The 19983-nt window shown below is 41.3% G+C and overlaps 1 long non-coding RNA gene and 12 other non-coding genes across 13 annotated transcripts; all 13 read right to left on the bottom strand.

Moving 5' to 3' along the window:
- Nucleotides 1-1697: 1697 nt before the first annotated feature.
- Nucleotides 1698-14684, bottom strand: LOC148532094 (uncharacterized). Its single transcript, XR_015877780.1, has 17 exons — nt 14641-14684; nt 14164-14188; nt 10742-10791; nt 9275-9320; nt 8732-8761; nt 8525-8561; nt 8280-8357; nt 8055-8094; nt 7768-7798; nt 6278-6302; nt 3678-3715; nt 3266-3294; nt 3059-3093; nt 2819-2889; nt 2593-2633; nt 2272-2304; nt 1698-1921 (listed from the first exon to the last, which is right to left on the bottom strand). It is a non-coding gene; the product is annotated as an uncharacterized LOC148532094 (long non-coding RNA).
- On the bottom strand, nt 2099-2167 carry LOC148532106 (small nucleolar RNA SNORD31). The gene has a single exon (XR_015877792.1). It is a non-coding gene; the product is annotated as a small nucleolar RNA SNORD31 (small nucleolar RNA).
- Nucleotides 2705-2776, bottom strand: LOC148532105 (small nucleolar RNA SNORD30). The gene has a single exon (XR_015877799.1). It is a non-coding gene; the product is annotated as a small nucleolar RNA SNORD30 (small nucleolar RNA).
- LOC148532104 (small nucleolar RNA SNORD29) lies at nt 2952-3017 on the bottom strand. The gene has a single exon (XR_015877802.1). It is a non-coding gene; the product is annotated as a small nucleolar RNA SNORD29 (small nucleolar RNA).
- LOC148532103 (small nucleolar RNA SNORD31) lies at nt 3160-3228 on the bottom strand. The gene has a single exon (XR_015877794.1). It is a non-coding gene; the product is annotated as a small nucleolar RNA SNORD31 (small nucleolar RNA).
- Nucleotides 3501-3628, bottom strand: LOC148532102 (small nucleolar RNA SNORD22). The gene has a single exon (XR_015877796.1). It is a non-coding gene; the product is annotated as a small nucleolar RNA SNORD22 (small nucleolar RNA).
- LOC148532101 (small nucleolar RNA U25) lies at nt 6489-6556 on the bottom strand. Its single transcript, XR_015877804.1, has one exon. It is a non-coding gene; the product is annotated as a small nucleolar RNA U25 (small nucleolar RNA).
- Nucleotides 8169-8240, bottom strand: LOC148532100 (small nucleolar RNA SNORD30). Its single transcript, XR_015877798.1, has one exon. It is a non-coding gene; the product is annotated as a small nucleolar RNA SNORD30 (small nucleolar RNA).
- Nucleotides 8420-8485, bottom strand: LOC148532099 (small nucleolar RNA SNORD29). The gene has a single exon (XR_015877801.1). It is a non-coding gene; the product is annotated as a small nucleolar RNA SNORD29 (small nucleolar RNA).
- On the bottom strand, nt 8628-8695 carry LOC148532098 (small nucleolar RNA SNORD31). Its single transcript, XR_015877793.1, has one exon. It is a non-coding gene; the product is annotated as a small nucleolar RNA SNORD31 (small nucleolar RNA).
- On the bottom strand, nt 8938-9065 carry LOC148532097 (small nucleolar RNA SNORD22). Its single transcript, XR_015877797.1, has one exon. It is a non-coding gene; the product is annotated as a small nucleolar RNA SNORD22 (small nucleolar RNA).
- LOC148532096 (small nucleolar RNA SNORD27) lies at nt 10634-10703 on the bottom strand. The gene has a single exon (XR_015877795.1). It is a non-coding gene; the product is annotated as a small nucleolar RNA SNORD27 (small nucleolar RNA).
- On the bottom strand, nt 13187-13258 carry LOC148532095 (small nucleolar RNA SNORD26). Its single transcript, XR_015877800.1, has one exon. It is a non-coding gene; the product is annotated as a small nucleolar RNA SNORD26 (small nucleolar RNA).
- Nucleotides 14685-19983: the final 5299 nt, after the last annotated feature.

The following is a 19983-nucleotide window of genomic DNA, read 5'->3' as shown; positions in this document are numbered from 1 at the left end:
CTGTGGATCCATAACCAGCTATACCTCCAAGGTCAACCCTGTGCAACCCCTAAGGTAGAAATTAATCTTTGACCGACTCATTCTCCTCCATAGGGGAGATCAGCCTCTTCAGAATGAGAATTACGTGGACTGTGATAACATAGGACACTTAAAAGGCTTACTGGGTATGTGCTTCTCACCTTGCAACATGGTTTGAAAGGCATTAAATGTAGCCAAATAGTCTGCACCAACTAAGAGAGTAAATCTACCCATAATAGGGGTACAGGAAGTACTTTTATTGCCTGAACCTGTTGCGGCAACCCCAAGGAGGAATTACAGCCTGCTGCAATAACTCCATAGGAGGCATTATAGCTGGAACTGCTAGGCGGTCTGCAAAGTGGTCAGTAGCTGAGAAAAGAAAGCCCAGGGGGGGCTCTTGTACAGGCACTGGGTGATCTGATGGGCCTGGTGGAGTGTAACACTTAATACATAACTCAAACCCTCCTCACTTAAGCCTGCGACACATATTTTGCATGATTGCTGTATGGGTGCAGATGCCTGCTTGTTACCCTAGCGTTTGCCAGACATACCTAAGGCACTGTGGAACACTTGTGGTGCCTTATAAATAGCTGCAGAGTAATATGGCATGGTGTATAATGCAACCACTATATGTAGGATACTGGTAGGAAAGCAATATACTGTCTTATGCTTGGGTAAGCTGCAGGAGCACAGCCCAAATATGGCACAGTACAACAAACCTCATACTTTGTTTTATAGATGTGAGGCACAGGAAAAACCCTGAACACCTGTTTGTTAGGGCAAAGTAAAAAAATATATATGCCAACAGTAGATAGAAACAGACAGGCAGTGCTAGCTTAAGTACAATGCAACCAGGAACTCAACTACAGTGTCTGGTAGGCTATAGTGCTACATACGCTGACTCCAGAGAGGTATGTAGGGGGCCCCCAGTGTATCCCAGAGAGCTGTGGCTGTGCAAGTGGAAAATTGCTGCAGAGACCTCAGAGGGGGCGTAGTCATTGGAGAGCAGCTCAGTGAAGAGACCTGAGGAAATGCACCCTCTGCTGAGGGGCTGCTTTAATGGAGAAAGCTGACCTCCCCATGCAGATTAGCATCCTGGTGGATACACAGATTCCTGCTCCATATGTACCCTGGTGGTCTAGTGGATCATGTGCAGAGCCTGTGTCCATGCTCAGCTCCTCTGGTTTGACCAGAGGTATGACTGCCAATTGGCAGGTCACCGCTAGCGATGACCCACCTTCCCAGTCACCTTTAGTCTGGTTATGTCTGCAGTGCCAGCTAGCGAAGACCCTGTGTTGTCCACCAAAACTGGCGGTGGTGCCCGGAGGGGTGATTGAGCAGCAGTGCAGACATCCTGTGGAGAGTCTGCTGCTGTGCGCTCAGAGGAAAAATATATAAACAAATCCTAAAAAGAAGCTATTTGGGCTGCCTAAGCAGCCCATTGCATAATGGTGACCAGACTGGATGGGCACAGACAAAACTGAGGTGCCTCTGGCTCGGGGTATAAACTGGTGCATCCTGGGAGCTAAAGCTTTAACACTGTGGTGCCCAGTGTCTTCATCCACCACCTACAGACAAAGGTCTCCCTGTGGAGCGCTATGGACCCTGAAGAAGGTTGTGATTTGGCATGGAACAAGCAATTGGTGTATTAGGTGTTCAGTACAAAAATAAGTTGGCCATAATTCTGCACAATAGTTTTATTGGGTTAATATACATGTTCCAATTCAGATTCCCACATTGCTCATTTCACATGTAAAGAATTAGCAATATTCAGATAATTAACTTGAGACCCTGGTGTGCCAATTGTCAGTCATATGTACAGATCTGGTCCATATGCAGGGATAAAATTTAAATCACATCTTCAGTATTAAGACAAGGCTGCAAGTAAATATCTTCATGGAATCTAAAGGGAAACAAGAGTCGTTGAAAAAAAAAGTTAACAGATTTAAGATACATGTATTAAAGGGCCCTACGAAGACTTATGATCAGTTATACATAGTGCATACATTCCACTTTGCTTTAGAGACTTATGAAACTAAATATTAAGGATTAAGTATAGACATTTTTGCTGAAAAGCTATACAAGCTCAGAAGATACCACTCAGTCACAGAATTCAGACTGGGGCGGTAGTAACCTCATCAGGGCTCAGGACGACATTACCACCAACCAAATTAGTGGTCAGTCAGTACACAAGCTTCTAATACTGTATTGGTCAATGTTAAAGTGTTCCATTTAAGATGTGTCAAGTCTTACCTGTATATCTTGGAATTTGATCCTTCATGCAAGCTTGGGGAATAAGAAAAATAACCATTAATGTTGTCCCAGATACAGCATGTTTATTACTTTGCCTAAAGAGGATCTCATCAGTATAGCGACAATCCTTGTCATAGCCAACAAGTGCCAGCTCAGGGTATAGTGGATGATTCATCACTGGAGCCCCAATTCCTTAATCTACCTTTCCATTTCAGGATGGCAAAGCCCATTACATTAGGATTTCATGCAACTATGCAGTAACAATTCAAGCCTTCAGTATCACCACTTTAAAAAATTTTCTAAAGGACATATCATACCCACCATTAATTTGCAATCCACTTCGTTAGTCACGTGTTTTGATCCTAAAAGACATGAAGACAATACAGACATCAATAGACTAGAATGTGAATGACAAGACCTTGCTTTCTACCCTCCACATCAGTAATAAATTCTCATCAGAACAAATTCAGACGAACGAGATTCCATGAGATAAATCATCATGTTAGTTTAGGGCAGACTAAGGAGATTAATGTTTCAGGCAACCTACCTTTTACTCTGTAGTTCTGATAAACTAAATTAAAGTGGCTTTAAGGATCAGTGCTTCCATCCATATAGGTGCTGCAAATAAATACTGTAGTTAGAACTTGAAAGAAGAACAAGCCAGAGACCTGAAAACAGATGCTGCTCAGTAGTTCAAAGCTTTTCATTATTATGTCAAAGTGAGCTAGTTTGATTCCTCATTGCAGATTAATCCAGTGTACAGAGACCAGCACATTATGGTACCTACCTGGATGAAGCAGTGGTTATATATAATTCAGTCACCTATAAAGGAAGACAGATTTAGGACTATGCAGGATACTTCTAAAGCTACTTCTAGACAGCACTGGCAGAACCTCAGAAGATACCAGTCAGTCACCAACCATCAGACTGGGGCGGTAAAAGATAATCATTGGCTCTATATAGAAACACATTTTCTTTAAATACAACACTTTACCTGGTATATGGTCCACATTTCCATTGTACCTGTGAATGATGCAAGAAAAACAAGACACCTTAGCCCAGGTTTGCAGTATAAAGGTCACAACTTTATTGGCTTTACATCTAAAACATAAGCCATCACTGGCACAGAGGCAAATATACTGCATTCATAAGGTGACTTATCCACTCTTCGCATAGTTTAATATGATGGAACAATGTGTCCAAAACACCCACACATTTATATTACACAAGCCCTGTCAGACTGTTCCTGCTGGAACATTTAGTCTTTCCTCTCCTACTGTAGGTACCAGTGGGTTCAACCTTTACAGGCTCTGGCACCATGCAGTAGTTAAGACATATGGGGTAGTCATCATAAGAGCTACAAAGTGAATAGTAGTAGTGATAGGTGTTACATGGTAAAACTTTACCTGGGGAACAGTTGTCATTCCACATCTCACATCAGCATCTGTAACAAGATTAGAGTTAGCGAGTAATGCAGAGGGAAGAGACTGGTCTTCCACGGCAAACTAAAGACACCCACAACACCATGGTAGATGCCAACTAAGCAACATGTATGAAATGCTCATTCATCCATCATGGTATATTAACCAATTGCATCCACAGGGGTACATTTACTAGAGCTTTTAGAAGATGTTGCCTATAGCAACCAGATTCTAGCCATTATCTTCTAGAAGGTGCTAGTTAAATGTTAAGAAACTGGTTGCTATGGGCAACATTTCTAATCAGTTTCTAGTTAACATTTAACTAGCACCTTCTAGAAGATAGTGGCTAGAATCTGGTTGCTATGGGCAACATCTCCACTTCTAATAACTGACTTTAGTAAATTTACCCCTCAGTCTCTCCCATGTGCCACCTGCAGGAAAGTGTCACAGCTATAGGTTATATAGTAGACTCCATCAGATTGGAGCATTGCTGCCACCACAAAGCTGGTGTCCTTTGTGTTAACATGTATTGAGTTTAGTGTGTGGTAACAGACCAGGAGAATATGCAGTTTACATGAAGTTCATATAGTAAGGAACAAAGTGTAAGTGTCACTTCCAAGTACTAATGTGAAATAAAACATGGTCAAAGACCATTTAACATGCAGTATTAACTGTACATAAATGCTTTAGACCAGGGATGGGGAACCTCAGGCCCTCAGCTTTTTTTCCCCCCGCTAGCCTCATCTGGCTAGCAGGGTGCCTAGAATAGCACCCTGCAGCCAGAATCTATCTATCCTTAGGATGCTTCAGATGGTCCCACAGGCCCTTACAGCTCAGAGCATCCTCAGAATGCTCCAGGCATTGCTGTAGTTACTGGTGATTGTGGCCCTGCCCCCGTGTGATATCACATGGAGGGTAGTGGCCTGCACCAGGCCCACAAATGATCATATCAAAATGGCCCACGGCAGGAAAAAAAGCTTTAGAGCGGGTGGAGTTTAAGTCAGTAATTAGTTACACAATGTCTAGACACCAGATGTTAGACAGTCAGTAGTTAGACAGGGAAAAAAGTTAGACACAAAACTCACACATTAAAAGTTACATGTAAAAAGTTAGATAGGGTGAAAAGTTCAACAATTTTTGTTTTTTAGATCTAATCTTTACCCTAACCCTCCCTGCTGGTGTCTAACCATCCAGTAAGTGCCTAACAAAAAAAAAAAAAAAATGTCTTCATGTTGATCTTTACACGTCTAACGTTAGTGTGTCTGACTTGTCAGTGTCGAACTTTTATCCTTGTCTAACTATTAGTCCAATATCTGGTGTCTATCTAGACATTGTCTATAGTCCGGAACCCCTTTAGACCAAAGTAAGCCAATTGTGCCCACACACACCGACTTTTCATCCAATTTGGCCGATTTCGACAAATTGTGACAGATCATGTAAAAAAATTGCCAAATAGTGAGTTTCTACTCTTGATCACGATGCCGATGTGTGTCCCTGCTACTCGTACCTCGCATCTTCAGATATGCCGTGCTGTAGGGCAGATTAGCCAATCTGGGATACAATGCATTGGCTGCAAGATAGATCTTTAGTCAGATTGGACATTTTTAACTCCAAATCGTGACCACGACTGCCTGAGGAGAGTTCAGGGGAAATAGTGTACATTGGCTGATTGGGAACAAGTCTGCATGTGTGGGCATCATTAGTCAGGAACAGTAACTGCAACTCTATAGTTCGCATATGCTTTGCAACAGCTTCACCTTTTAGAATGCTTTTAAAATAATCAATTACAGCCCAAGATTATGTACCTACAGACATTGCAGATGCCAAAACAGAACCAAATCAGTGTCCAACACACTCTGGTGGGTGTTGAAAGACACCAAGTAGAGAGAAACTGGTTATTGCAGAGGTATGAAAAACAGAACTAGAGTGCAGCTGCCACCTCAGACTATAGTAGGCATCACTACAAAGTCAGACATATGCTTGTCTATTTGTCATCATTGATGGCTCACTATTAAGCTGGTGTAGCCATCCTATATCAAATACCCGCATCTTTAATAGTTAGCCGTAGTCTTTGAAAGCCAGATATTGAAATCCTAGAAGAACATTGAGTTAAGTTTGCTGCAAACCAGATATCAGCACTATATTTCAGTTATTTTGTACAAATTGCCTGTGACAAATTCAACATGTGTTTAGCTGGCTGATCATAGGTTTAAAGGTACCATTGATAATGTCTAGATTTTACTGTATACAATGTATCTAGTGATAAAGGTTACACCACCAAAAAAAACCCCCACAAGTATAGATGTCCACATCCATCAATCCTCTAATGTGACTTGTAGCACAAAGTGTGAGCAATGTGAGACTGCAGCGCTGAAAGTCTTTTCAGGGTAGCCAGCCTATCGCATCACAAGTACATCTATTGTGTAGGCACCTTTAGACAGGACAGCTAGGTGAAGCTGCTGCCCCCAACTGGATTTCAGTGGTAACATCTGTTCCACACTACATGGCTCAACTGGTTAATGCAAATCTGTATGAGAAATAATCGGCTAGAAGCCATAGTATAACAAATTAAAGCAGACACTTACCAGATTGGTGAGGAACAACTTGCACCTAGGGATACACATTTCATTAGTTTATAGATATTTTATGAAGCAGATATGAAAACTAGTGAATATATTTATGCACACTAACAGGGCTAAAGCCTCTTCATAGGGGAGACACCTTCCTGATACACCAGTTCTGTGCTATATGGGTTAAGGGATGAGTACAGACATTACAGGGTGTGAGGATAGGTAAGTGGCTCAGAGACATCAGTTGTCCTCACATGTTTCAGAACAGGTCTGTGATAAGTCTCATCATAGACACAATGTAATGTATACATTGATTTCACAAGGACTCTTCCAAAGCTACACAGAGCACATCCTCACAATATCACATGGATTACTGTACTATAGAGATGAGTTATTCTTAGCACACCAGAAAGGGATTGAGAGTTGAGACCTGGGATGTAACATTTACTTCTCACCAGGCCAAAGTTGGATGATCAGACAATTGTAAACCAAATTAATGCTCATCTAGTCCAAGATACTGCCAGGCATTCTATTGTTGCCCATCCACTAGAAGACAGGCAAAAGACTGCATGATTACAACATTGTAATCATGCAGTCGTTTGTCAGTCTGATGTGCCTACACTGAACAAGCAGTCGTTCAGTGTAGGCACGATATGCAAACATGCTCAACCTGTCAGGTTGTCCAGAATGTTTGCCAGATAAATGTCTAACAACCAGTGGGAGTGCGCATCGCTAGTCGCTTTAGACTTTTAGTGAATGATTTACAAATACTTAATGAGCGATGATGATATTGTTATATTGCTCAATTCAATCGCCTAGTGGATGGGCAGCATAAATTTCAGAAAAAAAGAAAAAAAAAAAATTCTCCTCAAAGCTGGAATATTCATCAGACAAAAAAATTAAAAAATTTACACTTTTATTCTACAGTGTGGAATCTGCAATTTATACAAGCTTGAATCCAAGTTTCTCAGAAATAACTATTCTTTGTTCAGGGAGAGAGGAAAGAACATGAATTGCCTAAATTAACCTGCCTCTCCACAAGTATGTGTATTTGGTCCCTTTCAAAGGTCTCCAACCCGTCTATGCTGTAGGAAATGTGGAGGCATGGGGTCATTCCTACATATTTGGTGTTGATCCAAATAATTGCTCATTACCAACTATAGGGTCTAATAAGCAACTTTTTCAATTGTCTGTAGAATCAATCATTTTACAGTGATGCTGGGCAAATCAGTCTAAATTGATAGAGAAATTAGGCACCACCAACTAGAAATGCTTTACAAAACTACATAGCATAAACGGATTATCCATTACTGCCTTTTATTAGGAATATCCCACACTTTGTATACAAGTCAAGCAGATTCGAGTCTCAAGTTAGAAACTAGCTCATTCTTTACTTCCATGGACACCATTTTCCTTCCCTCTTTCCTGATTTTATTTCTAACAAAACAGATGCTGTCAAGGTCACACCAACTAGTTTACATGAATACTCCATATTTGGTACCCACCTGAATGTAGCAGTGGAGTTAAGGATCAAACCTGTAAGAAACAAAAACTTAGAACTGTAGTACACTACTGAAAGAACTTGTGAACTGCACTGCCGGGGTCTCATCAGTATAGCGACGATCCTTGTCACAGCCAACACAAGTGCCAGCTCAGGGTATAGTGGATGACTCATCACAGAGACCCCTTTAAATCTTCCAAACTATCTTTTCATGCAGATAATGGCTACCAATATTAGGATTTTAATCTAGTGCTGGTTTTAGAAAGAACAGCAAGTCTGAATAGATCATACCTATTTTGCAATCCTGGTCTTCTAGCAACAGGACTCAACACTAAAAGAAATAGACACATCACTACAGACATTATTGAGGCAATTCCCTTATTACCATCCATATTCCACCCTCCAAACCATCAGTAATAAATTCTCATCAGAAAAAATTCAGACGAACGAGATTCCATGAGATAAATCATCATGTTAGTTTAGGGAAGACAGACACGAAGGCTTCAGACAACCTACCTTTTACACTGTATAGTTCAGATAAAGCCACTTGAATTTAGTGGTTGTTTAAAGACCACAGCTTCCATTATATATGTGCTGCAAATAAATACTGTAGTTAGAAGAGAGAAAAGAACAAGCCATAGACTTGAAAAACAGATGCTGCTCAGTAGTTCAAAGCTTTTCATTATTATGTCATAGTGAGCTAGTTTGATTCGTCATTGCAGAGGAATGCAGTGTAGAGCCCAGCAAATTATGGTACCTACCTGGATGAAGCAGTGGTGTTGCATATCATTCAGTCACCTATAAAGGAAGACAGATTTAGGACTATGCAGGACACTTCTGAAGCTACTTCTAGACAGCACTGGCAGAACCTCAGAAGATACCAGTCAGTCACCAACCATCAGACTGGGGCGGTAAAGATAATCATTGGCTCTATATAGCAACACATTCTTTTAAATACAACACTTTACCTGGTATATGGTCCACATTTCCACATGTACCTATGAATAAATGACAATTAAATGAATGACAATTTAGCAAAGGTTTGCAGAGTGATTGTCAGGTTATAAGCCAATTTTCATGACTGGCACAGGCAAATATACTGCGAAAAGTGAACTTGTTCCACCATACTAAATTGCGCAATGAGTTGACAAGTAGTGCAGACCTACTACAAGATGCCCTGTCAGACTGTTCCTGCTGGAACACTTCCTCTTTCTCATCCTACTGAAGGTACCAGTGGGTTCAGCCTTTTCAGGCTCTGGCACCACACAGTAGGTAAGACATGTGGGATAGTCATCATAAGGGCAAGCAGCTACAGAGGTGAATATAGAAAAGCTCATCTCTAAGGCAGTTGTCACAGCATGTGTAAATTAGTAGCAGTGACAAGTTAATGTTAGTCTCAACAGGCCTTTGACTTTATGCCATAGAATTCAAACTATTTAACTTTCCATAGTAAGAATAACCACAGAAGTGACTACACCAGTTAGCAACATTTAGTCATAATGCCTTCTTACCATGCTCTATTAGCCGAATACCTTCTCAGCCTTTACCATCTTCCACCTGTAGGACAGACATTGCAATTAGTTTTGGAAGATACTGAATAGGATATTCTAAGCTCAGACCACCATGCTATGGATGTTCAAAGATTCTTGCTAAGCACTTGGCAGGAATCTGTGCCCTGCTAATTTTGTAATTTAAGAATTGTGCACAGCCCTTCTCTGTAGCAAATAGCAACAGGAAAACAGTGGAGCAAAGGACTGGGTGCAGGCATTTGGCCATAACCCAGCCCGAGCACAGTGGGAAGACCCAGGAGCTCCCAACTCCATGCTACACCAGTGGCCCCAAGCTGGGGACACCCAGAAAAAGCCTTCTATTGCTTTGCCATTTATGGTGCGTACACACTAGACTATTTGCTCCCTGAGCGATAGTGCGTCCCAGGCAGAGTGTGCTCAATGTCGTTCATGACATTGAGCACACCTGCTGAATGATATTAACTATATCGTTCAGCGCCGGGCTCTCCCCCATTCCCAACATGCAGTGGCATGCATGTTAACCGGATGAACGATGACGAACGACCCATGGGAACGCATGTAGTCATTGTTTATCATCCATTTTTAACAATGGATGAAGTGGACGACTGAACGATAAAGATATCGTTCAGTCGTCCACTTTAATCGCCCAGTGTGTATGCACCTTTAGAGTCTCAGATCTGGTTTCCAATATGCTTTATTGCAGAGACTAGAACAGGCTGAAACTACAAGTCCCAGTATGCTTTACCAGACAAAAAATGGGAGGGTATGCTGGGACTTCTGGGTCACACCAGCTGAAGCACCAGAGGTTGCAGGACTGCCCTAGGACAGGCAAAATGCAGCCTGCTGCCCTCAAATATTGGATACACATTTGATATATTGTCTGTTCAAACTATAAATTATACACAAGTAGTGTACAACGATAGGACTGGACCTCAGGTTGGGTTTACAGTACAGCCAATACCATGGATATATTTGTGCATCTACATACAGATGGATGCTGATCAACCCATATGCTGGCTGCAGGAACAGTGGACAATGAAGTCACCTCCATTACCAGTTGCCAGGCATTTCTAGCTGCGGATTGGCAAGTAGATGCACAAATTGTGCAGAATACTTGCCACAGTGGATTGTCAGCCCATCGCTCAGGTGTGTATCTAGAATAAGACTTCACTTGCAGCCCTTAACTCTTTACTGCTCTTGTTATATTTAAGATTTAAAAAGGCCTGCTGATAAACTAAATGCATCAACTTACTATGTTATTAAGAGCAACTTGTGGCCCTTTTCAGAGTAGGACACCAGATGTGGATCACAACTCTAACAGTCTTAGAAAGTGCAGCCTGCCATCTCAGATTATAAAAGACATCAATATAAAGTCAGACATATGCTTGTCTATAATTAATCATCACTGATGGCATACAAAGATTAGAGAATACATGTTTTACTACTCACCTGCATGTTAAGCACTTGGCCATAATATTTGGAACCCACATACAGAAATCCTAGAACAACATTTAAAAATTAAAGATTGCTACAAACCACAGAAGTCTATCAGTTTACATTTAAGTTGTATACAGATTGGGCTAATTTGCTTCCTAGTCTGTCTTTACAAGATTACAATTTTTTAAGAGGTTGAACAGCATACCCTGATTCTGTGGGAGGTACAATGATGAAACTGTCACAAGGTAGCATCTGTTACCAAAACTTGTGGCAACAGATCATACTAGATTCTATCATTATGCCATCTACTTTGAAGCAGAGTATTCCTATTTATATCTACTCATCTGTAGGTTTCAGTGGAGGTCTCTAATACAGCAAGTAGTTGTGTTATATTAAACTTAAACAAAAAGTAGAAAGGAGAGGGGATTATTACTCAGTGCACTTATCCTCCACTCACAAACAAGTGGTTACTGCAAAAAATGTTAAATAGAAAATAAAATATAACTTTTATTAGAAATCTATAAAAAATTAGCAAAATATTAAAATTGAATAAACAAACAGTGTAAGTGTTATTAAAATTTTTCCAGAATGGAAAAAATGTGCCCTCACGTAATCAGCAAGTTATTGGTATTATAATTATTAAGCTGTTCATATATTGAATAAATATTCTTAATTGTATAATAAAGTGATTATTAATACCTCTTTATGGATGTGTTTGTATCTTTTAATACAGTGTTTTGAATTACCTCAGATGGTTTATGTATATAACTTTTACTGAATTGCCATTTATACAACACTGTATCTGTTTGTGAATGTGTTTGTATCTATTAATACAGTGTTTTAAATTACCTCAGATGATATATGTATATAAACATTACTTAATTGCCATTAATGCAACACACTATCATATTCCTTATATGGTAGCCAGTTCACTGTGAAAGTTTAGTTGAATAGTATAGCAATTATTATATGAAATCATACTAATAATTATTTTCATATTTTCATTATTCCAATGCCACATAAAGTTCAGTCATCTGCTCTTATGTATAAATTAGGAATATTAGTAGTCTTTTGGTCAGCACTTGATGTTATCAATCTGCTGTAAACCTAGTAAAAGGCTTCCAGCCGTGTAAACTTATTATCTGCTATGCGCAGACGGCAATGCTAATCTTAATCTTGGCCACTTATTGTATAACACAGCCTTCGTAGGTAATAGTCTATAATGTAGAATCAATCTGACTATTCATGTGTCTGCCCTGAGGTCTGCAAATAATTCCTATAGTGGCTTTTGGCGACTTCTTTTTTTGCAGTAACCACTTGTTTGTGAGTGGAGGATAAGTGCACCGAGTAATAATCCCCTCTCCTTTCTACTTTTTTTTTATTAAAGCTATTATTGGAGGGGTATTGGTAGCACTCCTACATTTGGTAGGATTTGATTAAAGGGTACAATAATCTATAACCCATATTGTATAAGGACTATTATCCTCCACACACCTCTTATAAATAAATAGAATAAGAGAGTGACTAGTGCGGAAAAACGACTTTATTCTTTCAAATTATATTAAACACTGTCCACTGCTTAGCAGTGTTTAACCACTCAAGACTTCTATGAAGATGATCAGCTGCTTCAAAGCTAGTTTACAAAATGTGTTAAAATAAGCAGGAAGACGTTCTGCCAATCATGCTCGATTAAAAAACTCATTGCATTTCTTAAAGACCTATCACAGCAGAGATGCTCAAGCTTAGAACAAGTCACCTACAGAATGTACTAGAGAGCCATCTACTGGTATGTGCTTAATATTGCATGCTTCTTTCCAATGGCTACAGCAGACACTATGGACAGATAATTGCAATCTGGCTGGTTAGAATGAAAATCTGGTAATGTATGGGAGCAAACCATATAAATTTGCTCCCAAACACTAGAAAACAGACCAGATTTTCCTTCCCACCAGACAGATAATTGTAGAGTGTATGCCCAGCATTAGGAGTGCAGCAGAGCTTTGCACATGTTTGAACATACTGGGTCCACTGCTCATGCACCATCAATGGTTACACCATCAAATGGTTACATACCATTGCAAGGTACTATTCAATGGCCATCTCTAGACTACCAAAACCCTTGAAGCTGCAGCTTCAGGTTACAGCCACTATTAACACAAGATTTAGCCGTTGATAGAGTACAGGTGACCAATAGGAAGCCCCTCCAGATGTTTTAAAACTACACATCCCAGCATGCCATCACCATTTTGCCATGCTAAAAATGTTGCGATGCATGCTGGGATTTGTAGTTAACAGCTGGAGGGTTGCTTATTGCCCACCCTGTGCTACAGGTATGCTACCACAGTGCAGACCATGGTATAAAGCAACTGAAAGGACATGGTTTGTTTCCTAGATGGCAGACCTAGACAAGGTTTGATTAAATGCCAATATTAAAGTTAGAGACTTTAAAGTACACTTGCCACTCAGCCAGTGAGGTCATCTCCACTGAGAAATCAGGAAGAGAGAGTTCCAAATGTATCATCTTTGTGGCACATGTACAATTTAGACCTCAGTTTTAACTGGTCATCAGTAGACAGGTAGTCTTTAAGGGCAATTCAACACAGTACAGTGTGCCACCAGGCATCACAACACCCTGCTGCACATGTACAAGCCTAGTATGATGCACCAGCATTGCAAGATTTTCTACTCATCTCGAAGGGGTGAGGCAAAATGTGTGCCATAGATAGGCAATACGCTGTTGCAAATGGCAAACTGCATCCATCACACTGACTTGAATTCCTTAGTGTTGACTTAATTGGCATAGAGCTAGCATTAAAGGTGACAAGTTTACACACTTAAGCTGCAATATGTACCTTGGGCTCAACCTGCTATCCAACATATCAGGCAGTCCCACATGGAGAGATTGTGTGGCCGACCGCCCGATATGCCGGCACCCCTCTCCCCAAACTCATAGCACTGTATGGGATCGTACATCACAATCCCAGATCAAGTGAACATGCAGCAAGATCTGGAGGTGCAATGTGCAATCCCATGCAGCACTATGAAGTTTGGGGGGGGGGGGGGGCTAAGGTGCCAGCATATTAAAAACTTGCAGATAGCATGTCATTAACTGGATCATGCAAAACAGCTTGACTTGTGGAGGGTAAACAGACAGATCAGATAATAGTTGTGATTGTCCTGCATGTGCTGGATCTAACATCCAGCACACAAGTGCTGATCAATATCTATATCGTACATTCATGCCCACGTATCAATCATTTGATCATTGAAAGGGGTAATATTCCAGTCAATAAATATTGTTTATGTCAACCAGAATCTAACCATGTGTACACACCATTAGAAGCTTATTATGAGTTACGCAGAGTAAATAAAAGATGCTAGCCTACTCCAAAAATACTTAAAATCCTTGAGTCATAGTTTTAATAAACACTTACCAGCTTGGCCAGACATGATTTGCACCTAGGAATAAGCATTACAATACATCAGTATAACACCAATACAATTGTATTATAAAAGACACGCTATGCACTAGTATTTAGGAAACCTGTATAATGTATGACCAGGGACAGAGACCACACACGCGTGTAATTGAGGGGTTACAGGGAGCAGCAGCTCAGAGACATCAGCTGACATCACGTTTCTCAGAACAGGTCTGTGATTAGTCTCATCATAGACGGTACGGTGGTACAGAGTACAGACACAGGTAATAAGACAGGATACAATAGACACGAGGCGGCTATACAGGGGGTGGCTACCGGGAGGGAGAGCATGCAGGACACGCAAACCAGGCACCGCAGCAAGCAGAACCCAGCCACACCAGTGCAGTAGCAGGCCTGTCGCAAACAGACAGCATATGTCTTACAGCGCGCCTGCACACACCCGTGCAAGGATGGCAGCGGATTCGCACTCACCTCTACAGTAACCGTACAACAGAAAAATGGCCGGTTCTCAGCCTACCACAGGCTTTTATAGAGCATGATATCGCAAGGCATGTTGGGAATTAAACTGCGCAAGCGCTCCCGACTTCTCGCGCCAATACTTTACTTTTTTTTTTCTGAACAAGCTTTATTGTTACAAATCTCTCCGTAAAAAAAAGACTAGAACTGATATTTTGTTCGTTAAGCTAAACTACTCGTCAAGCCAAATTAACTACTAAATAGTACATCAAATAGTCTTTTAGCTGTTAACATGGAAAAAGAGGAAACAAACTCTGATACTCTCACATGATCTGCCTTCACACTTCTCTGCTCCCGAATAACTCATTGCTATCTGCATTTAGCAGCTTTTATTGTTGGAAATGGTATTTATTTTTAATAAGTGTACAGTGAACTTGGTCAGAGCAAAGGGTCTTACTTTGGCACTGCACGAAATTGCTCCAGCAACCCTGCCCTAGTTACGCCACTGGTAGAGAGCACTGCTTGTAATAAAAATAATGTTGCAAATTAGTATGGTGCTTGTATACCTCACAGCCTACCCCGTTTTTGCGGGACAGTCCTGCTCTTGGGGCCATGTAGCATTGTGCAAACATCCCTCCCACAGTGTCTGTGGGTGGGATGGTTGGGAGACCCATTCTCACTTGCTGCTCTACTTAGCAGAGCAAGCAGTAAATCAATGCAGTGTGCATGCTTGCTGCGTCTATTCATTGGAGAGAGGGACTAGAGCAGGGGTGGCCAACCAGTCAGCGTCAAAGAGCCCCAAAATATCTGTATGTATGTCAAAGAGCCGAGATCATGCACGCTCCGAAGGCGCACATGCAAAAAGGGATGCGGCCTTGTGCCAGCTAGGCCACACCCCTGGTATGATTTTTGTAGGAGCATGTAAAAGCGCATGCGCACGATCACTGTGAAGGCAACTATTAAAGAGAAAGAGAAAGCCAGAACAATATAATAAAACATTGAAATAAACATGCACATAAAATACACTGAAACAAGCCAGATCCACATAAAATACACTGAAAAAGCCACATCCACAACAGATACACATAATACAATCCTATACCTCCCAACTGTCCCGCATTCAGCGGGACAGTCCCGTTTTGTTGGGACTGTCCCATTTGCGGGCTACAGTGTCCCGCGGTTGGGGGGGAAGTTGGGGGAAGCATACACCTCTGCTCTGCACAGCAGAGCAGCGGGTATGCAGAGCGAGAATAGATGCTGTGCGCATGATCTGGCCATGCCATCTTTTTGGACGCGCGTAAGTCCTGACTCCCCGGGGGAAAAAGTTGGTAGATATGCAATCCAGACCCCCCATGTGTCACTCCACCCCCTCCATGTGTCACTCAGCAACCCCTCATGTGTCACAACAGCAGCCTCCCCATGTGTCACTCCAGCAGTCAGTGTCAGTTAGGGGAGCCGCATCAGGACAATGGAAGAGCCGCGTGTGGCTCAAAAGCCACAGGTTGGCCACCGCTGGACTAGAGCATACTTGCCAACTTTTGAAAACTAGTTTCAGGGAGATTATATTTGATAGTAGAATATGCTGCGCCATTGAGGGGGCGTGTCATGCTCCACCAAAAAGGAGTATCTAGCTCCATCTATGGGCATATCTTTTCACTCAAGGTGTATCCTGCAGTGGCAGGTGAAAACTGTAGTACTAATAGCAGCACGGGCAGGGTAGAGGGGTATGAAGGGGCAGGATAATGCTTGGTGGGAAGGGAAAATAGGGGATGCAGTCACACACATACAGTCCACACATATACACATATATACAGTCCCACACATATACACATACATACAGTCCCAAACATATACACATACATACAGTCCCACACATATACACATACATACAGTCCCACACCCACAGTCATATACATACATACATACAATAGCACACATATACACTGTCACACACTTATACACATAGATATATACAGTCATACACATATGCACATAAATACAGTCTCACACTTATACACACATTCACACACATACATACTGTTGCACACAAATACACATACATATGTACTGTACTGTCACATACATATAGTCATAATTATACAGTGTCCCCCCTCCTTGTTACTACCTCTGCAGTTCTCCTCTCCCTCATGCTGATTGCATCCTGCTGTACACGGATCCATGTAGCTCCGCCCCCTACCCCTGCACGGACTTCTCCCTAGTTCCTACAGCACGCAGTGCACTTTTGCACTACACAGCTGTAAAAGTCAAGGGGTCCTGATAGAGGGGGGTCCGGGGCACTTATCCCCTGTGCTCCCCTACACCCCCCTTAATCTGGCTCTGGACTCCTGTTATTACCACACTACTGCTCTCCTGCCTCCTCCCCATCTCTGCCCCTCCCGGTTATCTCTGCCCGCAGCGCAGCTCCCATCACAGGACACTCCCTTCCCCCACACCACGAGCACTAAACACTGCTACCTACAGCATTAATTGCTTATTTGGGGGGAGGGGCAGGGGGTCGGAAGAAGCTGTAGCTGAAGCAAGAGAGAACAACTCTCGTCTCTGCCTGCACACTGACAAGGCTCTGCTGGCTTCTGTTTTATCGATTCCTTCCTATCTATACACACTAAAATGACGCTATTTAACGTTGTAAGTCGCACAAGAAATAGTTACTCTTCAGACTTTGATTGTGTTTCCAAAGCACAAAAATATATTATTCACCAAAAAGCAGATAGTTACACGCTGTGATCTAAATACAATTAGCGCAAACAAATTATACAATCACAAGGTACAGTCGTTACATACGCATGCGCTCTGGATCCAGATCCTGGCATCAAAGATGAAACCTCCGTCAAAAGCAAAGAAAAGATGACTGGCATCTAGTTTCAGAGAGCTTGCATATATACCCTTACAGAGATATGCAATACAATAGAACAGGTTGGCATGATTCCATTGTTTCTTCTTCCTGGTTCTTCTGTTACAGTACAGTTCATAGGTCAGTTCGTATGATCACAGTCCAGCCTCCAACAGCTCTTTGTGTCCATTTTCCCGCTGAATAACAAATCTAAACTGGCTGCATTACAGAGTGCATTTTAATGCCTAACTCTCTATGATCCATAATTTGCAGACACATGTTGAGATTTCCTCACAGATGGAACCGGAAATCTGCAATACACAGTAGTTTAGAATGACACCAAACACGGTCTGCTTATCATGTACTAAACCTCAGATATCACATAACATGTATTCCACAACATTGCTGATAATGAATAAAACCTTAAATATTAACCTTAATGCTAGGGAACCTTTTTATGTAAGTGTGCAGTGTGTAAGTATTGGGAAAGAAAAGACGCTAATTAGCGTTGTGCGACTACGTGTTTGTGAAGTACACCGTGGTACGTGTTTTGCAGGGTTGGTCACATTATATGTTTTAGTAAATGTATGTATTTATATAATGAGGACTTTTAACATTGTTCTATTGCGTGGGAATCGCACGACGCTAAATAATATCATCGTCGTATGTACTTATAATGTGTGAGATTCGCTAAAATGGCGCTGAGCGGCCATTTCAAAATGGCGTCTTGTGGCCATTCGCAAAAAGGAGTCGTGCAGATTTTATTTTCAACAGATTCTGTCTCAGCCAATTATCCAGCTTCGACAGTCCACCCTTTGATAGCAAACAACATGCTATCACACTCTGATTTTACAATTAATCTAAGTTAGGCTTACATTATGACATATTATTTAATGTTATATTATGGGATGGCACAAGATGGTTCTTAAACCATCAATAATGTGTCTCTGGGAAGGACATAAAACTACCCTTATACGCACACTGCGGATCTTGGGAGATCATGGGAAAGATGTGGGGATGCACCTAACCTATAAATGAAGTCTTGAAGGGGATAGGGACTTACATTATTTAAGATGTTTTAAAATAACATTTTAATAACATATTTCATGCATGGCTAAATTTATACATCATCTGATGGTACATTCTAGTTCAGGGTTGTAATGCAGTCCTACATTTACCTCAGTATTCATATTGTTACTTCTAACCACCATCAAAATTTCATTCTTTCGGTTTACCTTATCTTTACATTTTCCATATTTCAACACAGTAGGAACACACCTGACACATAAGCCAATTACTATGATGACAACCAATATGAGGATCAGGAGTTTACCTATACTAGCAACCATTTCCTGGACCCACTCTCCTACACCGGAGAACCATTTCACTGGGTTCAACAATGAAACCCATTCCTTTACTTCAGCCAATGAAGCATTATGGTTCTTCCGAAATTCCCATTTCAGCTGCAGAATTTCATCCATCTTCCAGTTTATCACCTCCTTGGGGTCACTAGTATTATTTGTAATATATGTGCAACACTTTACACCAAATTGGGTGGCCAAAGTTACACAATACCTCCGGCGACAGCTGTTAAATAATTTAATACTAATCTGTGTTGCACAAGTTCTTTCTTGTAGGCCTGCAACTCCTTACCTGTGTACCTAAATGTATCATCATACAGCTCAGTGATATTATCTATTAATTTAGCAAGATCTTGGATATATCTAAAATTTAGTGTACCCTGAGCGATCCTGGTGGGATCCAATGCTACCAAAACTTGAAAGCCAGTTGTTTCACTAACTGTGTGGCTTTATGTACATCACCAGGTATCATATTTCTTTTGTCTCTATGTTCATACTGTGTATGGTGATGATGTGTTTTTATGAATACCAAGCATTTCACCATGTGTAAGGGTCATAACCTCTGGGAGTACTCTTCCCAGATAACACAAACCTTCGGAACTCAGGGAGAGCCACTTATACGCTTTCCTTCCACATATAAAATATAAATCATCGGGGAGAACATAAGGGATAGAGTGCATCATGATCATCCAACACATTTCCCTAACAAATGATCCTATGTCAGGTTCTCCCATCTGGTTAACACACGTTTCTGGTTGTATAACCCTGGCACAGTACCCTTCTGGTACTCTTCCAACCATTTCTTTGATGTTACTTAATGTATAATGATACCGGAAGTGTCTCCCATTTAGCCTAATTGTGCATAACAGTTCAAAATTTATAGGCTCATAATCAGCTCTTAGTGAGAAGGTCATCGTCTGGTTATTCCCAGTCACCTCCCAACTTCCTGGTATATTGGAGTTGATGATGTTCAAACATAAAAGTGATTTATCTACTTGGTACTGGTGGAGTTTAAAATGAGGTGGTTTGGTGTTTAGAAATTTTCCATCCAGCGTCTTCCCTAGTTGCAATTCTAAAACTTCAGAGACATTCAATGGAAATGGCACTGACCCTACATTATGCTGTCCTTGGGGCACATGAGAACAC

The sequence above is a fragment of the Taudactylus pleione genome, unplaced genomic scaffold (genome assembly GCF_031769625.1).
Source record: "Taudactylus pleione unplaced genomic scaffold, aTauple2 ptg000085l, whole genome shotgun sequence".
Classification (NCBI taxonomy): domain Eukaryota; kingdom Metazoa; phylum Chordata; class Amphibia; order Anura; family Myobatrachidae; genus Taudactylus; species Taudactylus pleione.
Note: the sequence above shows the minus strand (reverse complement) of the source record. Positions and strands in the feature narration are given on the sequence as shown.